Source organism: Somniosus microcephalus, chromosome 1 (assembly GCF_052327205.1).
Source record: "Somniosus microcephalus isolate GS21.2 chromosome 1, FLI_Smic_1.0, whole genome shotgun sequence".
Taxonomy (NCBI): Eukaryota; Metazoa; Chordata; class Chondrichthyes; order Squaliformes; family Somniosidae; genus Somniosus; species Somniosus microcephalus.
Genome location: NC_140987.1, coordinates 213,192,309 through 213,206,630, shown reverse-complemented (window position 1 = coordinate 213,206,630; position 14,322 = coordinate 213,192,309). Strand labels below are relative to the sequence as shown.

At 44.9% G+C, this 14,322-nt stretch overlaps 1 protein-coding gene across 1 annotated transcript in view; it reads left to right on the top strand.

The window, feature by feature from the left end:
• The window catches only part of msh3 (mutS homolog 3 (E. coli)), a 459,900-nt gene that overhangs the window by 285,016 nt on the left and 160,562 nt on the right, over positions 1-14,322 (top strand). The window lies entirely within an intron of this gene.

Genomic DNA, 14,322 nt, shown 5'->3' with positions numbered 1-14,322 from the left:
TAAATGTTGCATCTAATATGCATTTTTGTCAGTCCCATTTGAACGTTTCTGTGTCACACTTATACCTGATTGGCTCGAATTTCATTTTTGTAAAGTAACATACCACAGCTTTTTTGTTCTGGGGAATGTGGGTGTTGCTGTCAAAGCTGTGTTTGTTGGTAGTGGTGGGCTATCTTCTTGAACGGCTATTCTTATCAATTGTTTGTACAGCTAAGTGGCTTGCTAGGTCACTTCTTAAGGCATAAGAGTGTAGAATCAGTGGTAACGAATGAGGAAGGAACAATGAGCAAAATAAAAGTAAGGGAACATTTGGGATCTCGTGACCATAATTGAGAGGGTGGGGGGTGCGGGGGCGGGAGGTGGGGTCGGTACAAATGCCAGAATTAGGTGTACAGTTTAATGATGAATGCAGACGGAAAAGTTTTAAAATCACGAGGGGGACAAATTAGGGAGGTTGTTGAAATTCAAGGTAGATTAGGCTTAAAACGAGGGAGTGTGAAGGTACTTAGATTTGTCCACTCAAATTAGCTTTTATGTTTGCGAAATTCAGCACATAGCGCCGCTAGCTAAGCCCGGTTTTGGGGGGAAAATGGCGTCAGTTATCGGCACGGCCTGCGCTGTTCGCCATCTTGGTGAGGGCGATAGCGCGGGCGGGACGTGCATGCACCAGCAGTATGCCGAGTAGGTAGATTGTGACGTCCGTCAGAGTGTAACGCTGATTTGATGCCCGACCTGCCATTTTGGACGTCGCCGCTCCATTCAACGGCCACTCCTAAACACGCACAGCTGAACGTGCATTCAGTCGCACGAGGGCACCCCAACAGCACTAAGGGAAACATCCAACTTGATTACTTCTTTTGTACTAGCTCTTGCAGAGTTTGAATGAATATTGGGTTGCTGGAAGTAATTTAAAAAGTTGTTAGTGAGTCGTTATAGCCGCTGGACGTTGGGAAGGCATTGGCTGCTGCTGGAAGGCCCCTGACTACACCACTTGCTCCCAGTCGTGGGAGCTCTAGTTGCAGTTCCCCTTGTGCTGCAGCATGACAGGGAGATGGAGCAGCAGCAGCAAAGAAGACAAGCTGCTCACAGAGGGAGGAGGAGGAGGCGGTGGAGGGCTCTCAGCAGCAGGAGGCCTTACCCACCTAGGGTCTTCAGGGAGCACTTCTCCTACCTGTACCTAAACCAGGTATTCGTCTGCTCTGCTTCACCACAGAGATGGGCACAGAACTCTGCCACCTCCTGCAACCAGACCTGCAGCCTCAGAGCAAGGTGATGATGGCGCTGCCAGTGTTCCTCAAGGTGACCATGGCCCTGAATATTTTCGCTAGTGGATCCTTCCAGGCTAGAACAGACGACATAGCTAACTTCTTGCAGTTCACCATCCATCTTTTCATCCGGGAGGTCACCGAGGCTCTGTACTCTAGGAGAGGGGACTTTATTGTCTCTTCTCTAAACAGAGAGAAGCAGGAGGAATGCGCATGTGGCTTTGGCAGGATATCTGGCTTCTCCATGGTGCAGGGCACCATCGACTGCACACATGTGGCTTTGAGGGCGCTGCATAGCAATGGTGTGATGTTCCGTAACCGCAAAGGGTACCACTTTCTTAATGTGCAGTTGGTGTGTGACCACGCCCAGCACATCATGATGGTGAATGCCTGATATCCTGGCAGCAGTCATGATGTCTTCATCCTGCACAAGTCCGCTGTGCCAGCAATCTTCCAGCTACCACGTTGAACCTGAGGGTGGCTCGTAGATGACTAGGGCTATCCGCTGTACGCCTTGCTGATGACTCCCCTCCACAACCCCATCGCTCATGGCCTGCAGTCATAAAATGACAGCCAAACTGCCATGAAATTGGACCCCCTGCTGAGCCAACCAGCAGCGCATTCAGTGTTGGGCTCAGCTCTTCAATCATGTTAATTAGCAGGCAGCACGAATTTCGCATGCTGCCTGCGTTACTTTCAATGGGCGCGGGCAGATCCCTGCGCCCAATTTTGGGCCTTATCAAATTCATCCACGACTGAACATCCACAGCCCTCTGGGGTAGAGAATTCCAAAGATTCACAACCCTCTGAGTGAAGAAATTCCTCCTTATCTCAGTCTTAAATGGCCCACCCCTTATCCGGAGACTATGCCCCCTAGTTCTAGATACAGGAAACTTCGCAATATCCGGGACCGGCGTGATGCCGATCTATGAAAACTTCCGGACAGACCAGCGCTAATGTTGAAGGATACGGAGGTTTTCATCTCCGAATCTGACAACAAACACTGTTGCTTAGCAACAGCTTGTAAACAGTCGGCCCGTACCTTGGAAGCGTCTCTGTAGCTTAGCAACAGCTTCAGAGAGGCTTTCCAGAGACTGACTGCTTAAAAAAAAAATGCTAGAAGAAAAAAAAAAGAAAATAAACCTAACAAAACGGCTGCTGATTTCTGCTGTTAGATCGAGCCAGGAATCAATCGAGTGAACCTTTGTTGTACCGCCTCTAAGGCAAGTATATCCTTCCTTGGATCAGGAGACCAAAACTCTGCACAGTACTCCAGGTGTGGTCTCACCAAAGCCCTGTACAATTGTAGCAAAACTTCCTTACTCTTGTACTCCAACCCCCAGCAATAAAGGCCAACATTTGCCTTCCTAATTGCTTGCTGTACCTGCATGCTAACTCTGTGTTTCCTGTATGCGGACACCTAAATCTCTCATCATTTAAAAGATATTCTGTTTTTCTATTCTTCCGAACAAAGTGATTAACCTCGCATTTCCCCACATTATACTCCATCTGCCACCTTCTTGCCCACTCACTTAACCTGTCTGTATCCCTTTGCAGACTCTTTGTCCTCACAGCTTACTTTCCAACCTAGCTTTGTATCATCAGCAAACTTGGATACATTACACTTGGTTTCTTCATCTAAGTCATTAACATCTATTTGTAAATAGCTGAGGCCCAAGCACATTGATCCTTGCGGCACCCCACTAGTTACAGCCTGCCAGCCTGAAAATGAACCGTTTATCCCTACTCTCTCTTCTGTCCGTTAACCAATCCTCTATCCGTGCTAATATATTGCCCCCAACCCCATGAGCCCTTATCTTGCGTAACAACCTTTTATGTGGCGCCTTATCGAATGCCTTTTGGAAATCCAAAGATACTACATTCATTGGTTCACCTTTATCTACCCTGCTGGTTACATCCTTTAAAAACTCTTAAGTGTCCTGTTACCACTTCCTTAATAATGGATTCCATCATTTTCCCGACAACTGATGTCAGGTTAACTGGCCTGTAGTTCCCTGTTTTCTCTCTCCCTCCTTTCTGGAATGGTGGTGTTACATTTGCTATCTTCCAATTTGCTGGGACTATCTAGTATCTAGGGAATTTTGGAACATCACAACCAATGCATCCACTATCTTCCTAGGATGTAGGCTATCGGGTCATGGGGATTTGTCTGCTTTTAGTCCCATTAGTTGCTCATACTTTTTCTCTACTGATAATTACTTTAAGTTCCTCACTTTCATTAGCCTCTTGGTTCCCCGCTATTTTTGGTATGCCTTTTGTGTCTTCTACTGTGAAGACAGATCCAAAATATTGGTTTAAAGTCTCTGTCATTTCCTTATTTCCCATTCACAGCCTCTAACGGACCAATGCTTATTTTTGCTACTCTCTTCCTTTTAACATACTTATAGAACCTCTTACAATCATCTTTATATTTCTTGCTAGTTTACTCTCATTCTATTTTCTCTGTATCAATTTTTGATTATCCTTTTGCTGGTTTCTAAAGCTCTCCCAATCCTCAGGCTTACTACTATTCTTCGCAACATTGTAAGCCTCTTTTAAACTGATACTATCCTTAACTTCCTTAGTTAGCCACGGATGGATCACTTTTCCGGTGGAGTTTTATTTCTCAATGGAATGTATATTTGTTGAGAATTTTGGAATATTTCTTTAAATGTATGCCACTGCTTATCTACCGTCATACCTTTTAAACTAATTTCCCAATCTACCGTAGCCAACTCGCCCCTCATACCTGTGTAATTGGCTTTATTTAAGTTTAAGACTCTAGTTTTGGATTTAAGTATTTCACTCTCAGAATTTCACAATGAGTTTATCATAATTGTGATCACTCTTTCCCAGAGGATCATTTACTATGAGATTACTAATTAACCTTGTCTCATTACACAATACAAGATCTAAAATAGCCTGTTTCCTGGTTGGTTCCACGACTGTTCTAGGAAACTATCTTGAATGCATTCGATGAACTCGTCCTCCAGACTACCTTTGCCAAGCCTATATGAAGATTAAAGTCCCCCACGATTACTGCATTACCTTTGTTACAAGCTCCTATTATTTCTTGATTTAATATTCTGTCCAACGGTTTAGCAACTATTAGGGGGCCTATAAACTACTCCACCAGTGTTTTCTACCACTTGTTATTTCTTATCTCCACCCATACTGATTCTACTTCCTGATCTTCCGAGCCAAGATCCTTTGTCACTACTGTCGTTATGTCATCCTTTATTATCCTTTCTCCCCCACCCCCTTTTCCATTCTGCCTGTCTTTTCGAAACATCAAGTACCCTGGAATAATTAGTCCCCAACCTTGGCCACCATGCAACCACGTTTCTGTAATGGCTATTAGATCAAATCCATTTATCTCTAGTGGTGCCACTAATTTGTCTATCTTGTTACGAATGCTTCGTGCATTCAGATAAAGAGCCTTTCATTTAAATTTTTTACCATTAATCCCTGCTTTCACCTCATTTGCTGATGCATTATTACCGTTAAAGTCTCTGTCCTTCCTGTCACAGTCTGCTTATCTTGCTACACTGCTCTATTGCCTTGACTTTTCTCTTTTGATGTCTAAATTTCCCCTCACCTGACCCCTCTCCGCACCTCATCACCCCACAATTTTAGTTTAAAGCCCAATCTACAGCCCAAGTTATTCGATTCGCCAGGACACTGGTCCCAGCCTGATTAAGTGGAGCCCGTCCCAATGGAACAGCTCTCTCTTTCCCCAGTACTGGTGCCAGTGATCCATGAATTGAAACCCCTTCCTCCCACACCACTCTGAGTCATGCATTTAACTCTCTGATCTGCTTGTCCATGTGCCAATTTGCGCGTGGCTCGGTAGTAATCCAGAGATTATTACTTTTAAGGTTCTGCTTGTTAATTTAGACCCTAGCTCCTCAAACTCCATCAGCAGAACCTCATTCTTAGTGCTACCTATGTCGTTGGTTCTATGTGGATCACGACAACTGGATCATCTTCTCCAGCCGAGAGGACATATCCTTAACCCTGGCACCAGGCAGGCAACACAGCCTTCAGGACTCCCGATCGCAGCTGCAGAGAACAGTATCTATCCCCCTGACTATACTGTCCTTTACCACTACCACATTCCTTTTTACTCCCTCCACTTGAATGGCCCCCTGTTCCACGGTGCTGTGGTATTTTTGCCCATCCTCCCTGCAGTCCTTGTTCTCATCCATACAGGCAGCAAGACCTCGCACTTGTTGAATAAGATCAAGGGCTCCTCCATCACTACATCCTGGGTCCCCATACCTGCCTGATTTGCAGTCACACCCTCCTGTCCCTGACCACTGACTAACTCTAACCTAAGGGGTGTGACTGCCTCCTGGAACAAAGTGTCCAAGTAACTCTCACCTTCCCTGATGCATCACAATGTCTGCAGCTCGGACTCCAGCTCAACAACTCTGAGCCGAAGTTCCTCGAGTTGCAGAAACTTAGAGGTGGTTGCTCGGGACCTCGCTGGTCTCCACAAACTCTCAAATGCTGCAGTTACAACACACCACCTGCCCTGCCATCTCTATCTAACCTTATTTTATTTAGTTAGTTAGTTAAAGTTTTTATTCAATCAGTTATTTTTAGTTTTATTAATTAGTTAATCTAGTTTAAGTTATTAATTTAATAAAGTAAGAGCAGTTATATTTTCCCAGCTCTTAATTTAACCCACTACCCTAACTTAGAGAGCAAAAAAAAAGCTGTAATACTCACCAACTAGTCGCCTACCTGCTGTCCTGTGATGTCACTCCTTGACTTTTTTTGATTTTGCTGTATATACTCTGCCTTCGCTTCTCCCAGTGAGTGTGGGCCTTCAACCACACTCTTTATTTACCTGCTTCTACTCCGGTCTCCGATCAAGTCTGCTCTGGCTTCACTCCTCCCAGTGAATTTGGGCCTTCAACCACGCTCTTATAAAAATATAAAGCTAAACATGACATGCTGACACAATAACCAGTATGAAAAGACAAATCTAAAAAAAATTGCTGGGGACATTGGGAGAAGTTGAAAGATTCTGAAGGCTCTCCTAGTTGCCTGCTACAAATATAGCCAATGTTAAAGAGGTGATTGGGAGGACAATATAGTGGAAAGGTTGAAGAGTCAGCCAGGATTCTAGTTCTATCTAACAAGCTAAGATGTTCATATAAATGTACTGAAATTGCAAGTCCTGAAATTGCAAGTCCATCTGCAGGCTTCTACCAGTTGTGGCTAAAGTATCTGTTTACGTGTAATGTCAGAAACTGGCTAACTTGCAGAGGCTGTTTTTTGTGCTCTTGTGGCTGAAAATGTATTACCTCATAAACTAGCCTTTCAGGAGAAATGAGCTCCATTTATTCACTTGGGATGTTTGTTACTATCAATGCTGCTTCCAGAATATTTTTTTCCAAAATTCAATGGACAGTTTGGAGGAGGAGCATTACTCTAGTGAGCAATCTACCTTTTTAATCCTGTAAAGGATGCTTTAATAGCTAATTGGAAACCCACAGACTAATTTTGACAACCCTGTGTAGATAATGCTATTTATCACTGGACAGCTCCATTAAGACTGTGTCATGACTGTACTCAGATATGATGTACTATATTCCCTCTAATTAGTTCAATCCTACATCAAGGTTTCTGGGACTATGAAAACCATTTAATTTAATTGTGTTAACTGTATCCTTATTGCTCACAGCAGCAGAACAAGCAGCTGACCGGACAAAACTACAATAAGCTAGTTTGGTGCAGCCAGATGTTATGAATGTAGAACAAGAGCCCAGATTTGGATTACAGATGCAAAGTTGAACTTAATTTTTAGCTGAATGTCTCAATTTTCTCAGTGGATGAAGGGGGAAGGGAGTAGTCCACCTATATGCAATTCTGTGAATAATATTTGACATTAAGGCAGTCAAGTTATAGTTCCTGGTTTGCTTAGTTTAGCCTATTCATAGTTATGTTGTGTAATGCCCATTGTACTTTTGAGTTCTGATGCAAGCCTATGCACCTGAAATGTCAAAGATCTTTTCTCAGATGCTGATTCACTTGCTGTATGTTTCCAGAACTTTTTTTTGTAGGATAGTATATTACCCTTGTTTCTGCATGGATTTTACTGCTGTTTACCAGGTGATGCCGTCGCCAGCACTTAAAAACATCTACGTTTAACACGGGCAGTCGGCAATGGTCCCTCTATAAAAAAAAAAAACAATAACTGTGTGCGGTACCTTTCAATTTGCTGCGTGGCCGTGCATGCGAGGTATCTTAGAGGGAACAGCTTGTGAGCAGCCTGTGCGGTACCTTACCGATTGCTCCACGCACGCAGCTTAGCGGGGGTGTTGACAGTCGGTAATATCGACCAAAAAAGGATAACCATTCAGATTAATATCAATTTCAAAGTTGCCGGTTAATAGTGTCCTGAGTGCTTTTTTTATTTCAACGAAAACAGCTATGCCAGAAAAATTCTAGCGATCCTCCATTGATATTACTGCCAAGACTAGGAATGATTTCCCCGAGCTACCGAATAGAATTTATAAACCACCACAACTACAACTTGTATTTATATAACCTCTTTAACATAGTAAAACGTCCCAAGGCACTTCACAGGAGCGTTATCAAACAAAATTTGACACTGAGCCACATGAGCTATTAGGACAGGTGAGAGGAACATACGAATGGTTTTAAGGAGCATCTTAAAGGAGGATAGAGAGAGGAAGAGTGGTTTAGGTAGGGAATTCCAGAGTTTAGGGCCTAGGCAGTTGAAAGCACGGCCGCCGATGGTGGAGGAAAATTGTGGATGCGCAAGAGGCCAGAATTTGAGGAGTGCAGAGATCTCGCCGGGTTGTAGGGCTGAAGGAGGTTACAGAGATAGGGAGGGGCAAGATCATGCAGGGATTTGAGTGCAAGGATGAGACTTTTAAAATCGAGACGTTGTCGGACCGGGAGCCAATATAGGTCAGCAAGCACAGGGGAGATGGGTGAACGGGACTTGCTTGGAGTTAGAATACAGGCAGCAGAGTTTTGGATGAGTTCAAGTTTAAGGAGGGTGCACAGTGGGAGGCCGGCCAGGAGAGCATTGGAGTAGTCGATTCTAGAGGTAACAAAGGCATGGATGAGGATTTCCACAGCAGAGGCAGTGGCGGAGACGGGCAATGGAATGGAGGTGTGAGGTGGTCCTGGTGATGGAGAGGAAATGGGATTAGAAGCTGAGCTCGGTCAAATAGGCTGCCAAGCAATGTTCCCTTTAAGCTGTGCAGCGCTCCAGGGGTCCCATGCAGCTGGTGAGCCAGCTTTTAAATTGAAAAAAATGCATCAACGTTCCCTGTAAAAATAAAAATTACTGGTAACATTGATGCCAAGCTTGTGAACGGTCTGGTTCAGCCTCCAACAGCAGGAACTCTGATTAGAAGTACAGTTTCCACTGCATTTACGCAAGGGAAGGTAAATCCATCAGACTTCCTAGTAATTTCCATGTCCATCAGAAATTAGATACACATTTCAATAACGCTCCTTTCAGAGGGGATAGCCCAAACCAGAAAGATTTAGGTTGCAATTTCCCCAACCTCGTCAAGTCTGCTGCGGCCGGTGGCGAGGTGCGAATCCACTGCTGGCTCCAGCCCGCTGTCCAATGTGTTCTTACGCTGATTGGGCTTGTTAAACCCGCCCAGCGCGTTTCCCGGCCAATTGAAGGAAGCTGGTCTGATGACGTCACTTAAAGAGACCATGTGCAAATTGATTTTGACAGTTCTGCTGCCAGTGTTCTACAGCATTGAAATGCTGCAAACACTGACGAGCACTGCACAGAGGTGTATGCCTGCACCCAGGCTCTCCCATGACTCCCTCCATATGCTTATGGAGGGAGTCAGAGCATGCAGGGAGATTCTCGTCCCTTCCCATGGGTGGAAGAGACCTCCCCAGGAGATCAACGTAGCCTAGTTGCACATTGCACAGGAGGGCACAAGCAGGGATGTCGTTAGGAGGACCAGCCTGCAGTGGCGCAAACCTTTCAATGATCTCAGTAGCTCATGAAATGTTACTGCAAAGCCACACTCAACCTCATCCTGCTGTGCCACTCATCACATCCCCATCACTCTTCCTTCCCTACCCGACTCCTGCACATCCTTACTCACACCAACTTACCTTGCACCTCCACCCATCCCCATCTCACTCGCCCTCATCCTAGTCAATCATACCAAGTAACAACACACAAGGGTAGGCACTTGGGTGTTTTAGCAAATGTTCATGTGAAGTTTCTGTTAATGTGCTGTCAAACATTGAAATCTTTATTTTCAACACTTTGCGTTCTTGGACAGATTTGTGTGCACCTTTGGAAGTGGCTTAGTGAGTTGCAGTGAATGGTGAGGCATAACGGTATCCCCCGCAATGGTGATGAGTGTGAAAGGAATGGTTTGAGCATTGTAGGGATGCTTTATGGTGCTGGTGTAGGTGCCACCTGGCGCATCATGTGGCAGCCTGGGTGTGGAGTGTCAAGTGAAGTAAATCTGGCCATGGTGAGGCCATCCCTGGTGTCCTGGGCAGCAATGTGGTCAGGCGCTGATGCCCTCTGTCCTGTGCAGCATCAGTTGTTTGCGGAGAAGGTTGGAGTTGTTGGTGCTGCTGATGCTGGGGCTGATAGTGGTGGGATTCTGAGGACCAAGCTGAGAATTTTTTATTTAATTTTTAAATTTTTTTTTAAAACTCCCAACAATAATTGAATTTTGAAGGATTGAGACTCCACACTTACAAAAGTAAATTTTCAGTGCCCGAGAGGTTTTTTGGCAGTAATTAAAATTTATCACACCATTAAAAATTCACTTACACTTGAACAGACAAGCCCTAACTTTTTCTGGCATGTTTAATGGGTATCTAATGGGGAAGAACTGCAGATTCTTGCCTTTCATGTGTTTTAATGCCAAGTATCTTGGCGAGGTACTGGGATAGCGAAGCTTTTGGAGGAGTAGGGCAAATCTGACAACTTCCTGATTTCCACGTTTAACTGCACTTGTGTGGACGCTAGAAGTTGTTGTCCGATTCACTTCATAATAACGATGAGCATTGATAGCCTCACTATAATCCTACCACAAAATCTGGGCTATTATTTTCTTTTCAGTATAGACTCGGCCTTTTTCATTTTTGTTACCTTCTATGTACGATAGGTAAGTGAATGCAATCTAGTAAATTACTTGAGATTTTCATGCTCCAACTTGCGATTTGTCCAATCTATAACTTTTTAGACAACCTTATACCTGGTCTCTTCAGTTCTTTGTACCCATTATCAGTATCAGTCATATTTACGCTATCCCACAATTGAAAATTTTTCCTAACTTGTGAGTTATTACATTGTTCTGGTCTGTGCACTTGAATTGTCTTTAGTAGAATGTGCTTGTGTTCTGAATTGATTGCATTTCCCCAGGTACAAATCTAAAGGTCTGCACGAAGGTCCCCTGAAAAATATTTCTTGTAACCAACTGCAATGGTCAGTGCCTTACTCAGATCAGTGCTGTGCATAATGTAAGTTAGGCCAGAAATTTTAAGAAGGGTTTTAAGAATAAAATGAATATTGGAAGTGTACATTTCAAGATACAGTATCTGAATTGATGTTTCTCCCTTGTATGCCAACTGAAGAAGCGTGGCAGGTTGCTTCAAAAGTCTTTTTTCCCATTCATGCACACACAAAGGATCAAGATCAATACATTGTTCGAAGATTTGCAACAGGTATGCATAAAGTTAAATTTAATAGAGAAGAAATCTGTGCTCGGTCTGAACCAGGATTCCTTGAGACCCAGGTAGACTCTTGTCAAGTTGGAGACTGGATTGGTTGGCTTTCCAACTGAGCCTTATCCCAGATATTGTGCAATGAATACATGCTCTTCAGCTGATATTCCAATGGTAATTGCCTTGACTCATTTGATGCAACCTCTTTAATGCATGCACCTGGGGCTTTAATTAGATTTCAGTATTATCCACGTCTCACTATCTACAGAAGTAGGGAGCAGAGCCATGTACAATCCTTCAACAGATGGACAGCATCAGCGAGATCATTGAAGACTGCTGTGATATCCCTAGACTCCTTCGGCTAGATTTTCCAATTGGGACTGCCAGTCTCACCAGCATAAATGAAGTGGCATGGATCAGAAAATCGGCAGGAGCTCCACTCACATTATGCCTACCTCATTTTACATTGGCTGAGAATTGACAGCTAAAATAAGCAGGAGCTTCATTTGAATATTAATTTGATTTCTTGCGTGCCATTTCCCCACTAAGATATGCAAATACCACACTGTTATATAGTGGTTATGTAAGCCATAGATCTGAACTAATAAACCAAAGAATGTGAGTTAAAATCCAACCATGGCAGTTGAGAATTTGAATTCAGTTTTGTTTAAAAATTGCCTGGAAATAAAAATAAAAATAAATAAGAAACTGGTATCAATAAAAGTGACCATGAAACTCTCATTGTCATAAAAACCCCAGCTTGTTCACTAATGACCTTTAGGGAAGGAAACCTACCGTCCTTGCACGGTCTGGCCTATAAGTGACTCCAATCCCATATTAACATGGTTAACTCTAAACTGCCCTGTGAAGTGGCCTCGCAAACCACTCTGTTGCATCAATCTGCTACCAGCGGTTCCAGAAAAAGGCCCGCCACCACTTTCTCAGGCCATTAGGGATGGGCAATAAATACTGGTCTTGCCAGCGATGCTCGCATTCTGAGAATGAATAATAAAAAAAGTTCCAGCATGAGAATGTCCATGTGAACTGGCCATCCAAGATTACTAGGGAAGTTCATTTATAGTAATGTTAAAGTAAGTATATTTCAGCCATTTCTTGACCATTTCCCCTCTTTTTGCTCTTCTAGTTCTCGCAGTTGGAACGGTAATGTCACTGGGCTAGTAATCCCACCATGGTAGCTGGGGAATTTAAATTCAGTTATTTAAATAAATCTGGAATAATTCCTAGTATCAGTAATGGTAACCATGAAACTGTCGGATTGTCGTAAAAACCCATCTGGTTCACTAATGTCCTTTAGGGAAGGAAATCTGCCGTCCTTACCCGGTCTGGCCTATATGTGGCTCCAGACCCACAGCAATGTGGTTGACTCTTAACTGCCCTCTGAAATGCCCTAGCAAACCACTCAGTTGTAACAAACTGCTACGAAAAACAATAATAAGAATGAAACCGGATGGTCACTGCAACGGCACACCCAGCCCAATCGACCCTGCAAGGTCCTCCTCACCAACATCTGGGGACTTGTGCCAAAATTGGGAGAGCTGTCCCACAGACTAATTGAGCAACAGCCTGACATAGTCATACTCACAGAATCATACCTTTCAGCCAATGTCCCAAACTCCTCCATCACAATCCCTGGGTATGTCCTGTCCCACCGGCAGCACAGACCCATCAGGGCTGGCGGAATAGTGGTATACAGTCGGAAAGGAGTGGCCCTGGGAATCCTCAACATTGACTCCGGACCCCATGAAGCCTCATGGCTTCAGGTCAAGCATGGGCAAAGAAACCTCCTGCTGATTACCACCTACCGCCCTCCCTCAACTGATGAATCAGCACCCCGCAATGTTGAACACCATTATGAAGAAGCAGTGAGAGAAGCAAGGGCACAGAATGTACTCTAGGTGGGGGACTTCAATGTCCATCACCAAGAGTGGCTCGGTAGTACCACTACTGACTGAGCTGGCCAAGTCCTGAAGGCCATAACTGCCAGTCTGGGCCTGCGACAGGTGGTGAGAGAACCACAAGGGAAAAACCTACTTGACCTCGCCCTCACCAATCTACCTGTCGCAGATGCATCTGTCCATGACAATATTGGTAGCAGTGACCACCGCACAGTCATTGTGGAGAAGTCCCGTCTTCACACTGAGGACACCATCTATCGTGTTGTGTGGCACCAGCACTGTGCTAAATGGGCTAGATTCAGAACAGATCTAGCAGCTCAAAACTGGGCATCCATGAGGCGCTGTGGGTCAGCAGCAGCAGAATTGTATTCCACCACAATCTAACCTCATGGCCTGGCATATCCCTCACTCTATCATTACCATCAAGCCAGGGGATCAACCCTGGTTCAATAAGGAGTGTAGAAGAGCATGCCAGGAGCAGCACCAGGCATACCTAAAAATGAGGTGCCAACCTGGGGAAGCTGCAACTCGGGATGCATGCTAAAAAGCGGAAGCGGCATGCTGTAGACAGGGCTAAGCGATCCCACATCAAAGGATCAGATCAAAGCTCTGCAGTCCTGCCACATCCAGTCGTGAATGGTGGTGGACCATTAAACAGCTAACTGGAGGAGGAGGCTCCTGAATATCCCCAGCCTCAGTGATGGCGGAGCCCAGCACATGAGTGCAAAAGACAAGGCTGAAACGTTTGCAACCATCTTCAGCCAGAAGTGCCGAGCTGCTGATCCATATCGGCCTCCTCCTGAGTTCCCCACCATCACATAAACCAGTCTTCAGCCAATTCGATTCACTCTACGTGATATCAAGAAACAGCTGAGCGCACTGGATACAGCAAAGGCTATGGGCCCCGACAACATCCCAGCTATCGTGTCGAAGACTTGTGCTCCAGAACTAGCCGTGCCTCTAGCCAAGCTGTTCCAGTACAGCTACAACACTGGCATCTATCCAACAATATGGAAAACTGCCCAGGTAGTTCCTGTCCACAAAAAGCAGGACAAATCCAACCTGGTCAATTACCGTCCCATCAGTCTCCTCTCAATCATCAGCAAAGTGATGGAAGGTGCCATCGACAGTGCTATCAAGCGGCACTTACTCACCAATAACCTGCTCACTGATGGCCAGTTTGGGTTCCGCCAAGACCACTCGGCTCCTGACCTCATTGCAGCCTTGGTCCAAACGTGGACAAAGGAGCTGAATTCCAGAGGTGAGGTGAGAGTGACTGCCCTTGACATCAAGGCAGCATTTGACCGAGTGTGGCATCAAGGAGCCCTAGTAAAACTGAGCCCTACATAGCACAAAGGAAGATGGTTGTGGTGGTTGAAGGTCAATCAGCCCCAGAACGTCACTGCAGGAGTTCCTCAGGGCAGCATCCTAGG